Below are 2570 nucleotides of genomic sequence, written 5' to 3'. Positions count from 1 at the left end.
GATCCACACAGTCAAAAGCCTTTGCATAGTCAATGAAGCACAGATAGACATTCTTCTGGTACTCTCTGCTTTCTGCCAAGATTCATCTTACATTAGCTATAATATCCCTAGTACCACGACCTCTTCTAAATCTAGCTTGCACCTCTGGCAGTTCTCTGTTGACATATTGTTCCAAACATTTTTGGATAATTTTCAGCAGAATCTTGCTTGAATGTGATATCAATGATATTGTTCGATAATTTCCACACTCTGTTGGGTCACCTTTCTTTGGATCCAAGTAACATGAAGTAATTGACAATTTCTGTCATTTATCCATTTATCACAACATTGTCTATATGCCCACTGGTGAAGAGTTTTGATTTCTTGATGTTGAGGAATAATCCATATTGAAGGTTCTGATCTTCTGAAGCAAGTATTTCAAGTTTTATTATTTATCAACAAGCAAAGTTGTGTCTTCTGCATAATGCAGTTGATAATTCATCAGAACAGAGCAAGAAAACACTGCATGGTTCAAAATTGGGAAGGGTGTACGCCAGGGATGTGTCCTGTCTCCATACATTTTCAACCTGTATGCAGAACAGATTATCTGGGAGGTTGGGCTCTATGAGGAGAAATGTGGGGTCAAGATTGGTGGAAGATCTATCAACAATTTGTTTATGCAGATGATACAACCCTGCTTGCTGAAACTGACTGGGATAATCAGGATGGGTGTATTGGAGATGGTGCGATTGGCATAGGACAGAGCAGAGTTTAGGGATGTTGTACATAGGGTTGCTATGAGTCGCAAGCGACTCAACAGCACATAACAACAACAACAATCCTGATGTCACATTTTTCTTCATAAAGCCTAGTTCCTTGAAGTATTTGAAGAAAGGATACAGCCCTGACACATCCTTTCTTTCTTTTTTTTTAAAGCCATGCCAATTATCATCTTTTGGGTTTTTTTTCTGCACAAGTTAGTTTTTTTTTTATCAAGAAAGGGTGTAATGCAACTAAACAGTCTGCCTAGAAGCATTTGCGAGGGATGACAGAGGGGCCAGACTTGTCGTACTCCTGCTTGCTGATCCACATCTTCTGGAAGGTGGACAGGGAGGCCCAGATGGAGCCGCCGATCTACACGGAGTATTTGCGCTCAGGGGGAGTGATGATCTTGATCTTCATCGTGCTGGGGGCCAGCGCTGTGATCTCCTTCTGCATCCTGTCAGCGATGCCTGGGTCCATGGTGATCCCGCCAGACAGTACTGTGTTGGTGCAGAGGTCCTTGCAGATGTCAACATCACACTTCATGATGGAGTTGAAGGTAGTTTCACGGATGCCACAAGACTCACTGCCCAGGAAGGAGGGCTGGAAGAGTGCCTCGGGGCAGCGGAAACGCTCATTGCCGATGGTGATGACCTGCCCATCGGGCAGCTCATAGCTCTTCTCCAAGGAGGACGAGGAAGCCACCATGGCCATCTCCTGCTGGAAGTCCAGGGCAACGTAACAGAGTTTCTTCTTGATGTCATGCACAATTTCCCACTCAGCCGTGGTGGTGAAGCTGTAGCCTCACTCGGTGAGGATCTTCATGAAGTAGTCCATCAGGTCCTGGCCAGCCAGGTCCAGACTCAGGATGGCATGGGGGAGGGCGTCCCCTCTAGATGGGCACAGTGTGGGTGACCCCATCACCAGAATCCATCACAATGCCAGTGGTTTGGCCAGAGGCATACAGGGACAGCACGGCCTGGATGGCGATGTACATGGCAGGGGTGTTGAAGGTCTCAAACACGATCTGGGTCATCTCCTGGTTAACCTTGGGGTTCAGGGTGGCCTCCGTCAGCAGCACAGGGTGCTCTTCGGGGGGCCACACGCAGCTCATTATAGAAGGTGTGGTGCCAGATCTTCTCCATGTCATCCCAGTTGGTGACAATGCTGTGCTCGATGGGGTACTTGAGGGTCACCATGCCTCTCTTGCTCTGGGCTTCGTCCCCCACGTAGGAGTCCTTCTGGCCCAGGCCCACCACCACGCCCTGGTGCCAAGGTGGCAGGGGTGAACCGGCAGTGGTGACTGTGTGAAGGGGCCTGTGCTCCTGGGCAGACGAGGCATCGGCTGTTGACACAACCTTTCTTAATTTTAAACCAGAGTGTTCCTCTGTTAGGACAATAACTTCTTGGTCTAAGTATATGTTTCGTACGAGCATGATTAAATGTTCTGGGATTCCCATTCTTCTCAATGTTAACTATAGTTGTTATGATCTACACTGTCAAATGCCATTGCATAGTAAATAAAACACAAATAGAAATTCTTTCTCTGCTTTTGCTAAGATCCTTCTGACATCTGACATTATTATAGCTCTGGTGCCATGGTCTCTTCTATACCCAGCTTGAACTTCTACAGTTCCCTACCAATGCATAGATCCAGCAAGTTTTAGATCATCTTCAGCAATATTTTGCTTGCATGTGATATTATTTGCTAATTTCCACATTCTGTTAGATAACCTTTATTGGAAATGGACTGCACTGATAGTACTTTTATTGGGAATGGATAGACTGATAAACTGCACAGGAATCAGAGTGACTACATCTGTGGACAG

General features: G+C 46.1%; 1 pseudogene; it reads right to left on the bottom strand.

The window, feature by feature from the left end:
• Window positions 1-1005: 1005 nt before the first annotated feature.
• Window positions 1006-2570, bottom strand: part of LOC102873320 — a 26613-nt pseudogene continuing 25048 nt past the window's right edge.

This window comes from Elephantulus edwardii, unplaced genomic scaffold (assembly GCF_000299155.1).
Source record: "Elephantulus edwardii isolate Elephantulus edwardi_28Jun2011 unplaced genomic scaffold, EleEdw1.0 scaffold00212, whole genome shotgun sequence".
In the NCBI taxonomy this organism is placed as follows: Eukaryota; Metazoa; Chordata; class Mammalia; order Macroscelidea; family Macroscelididae; genus Elephantulus; species Elephantulus edwardii.
This window is presented reverse-complemented; position numbering and strand designations above follow the sequence as displayed.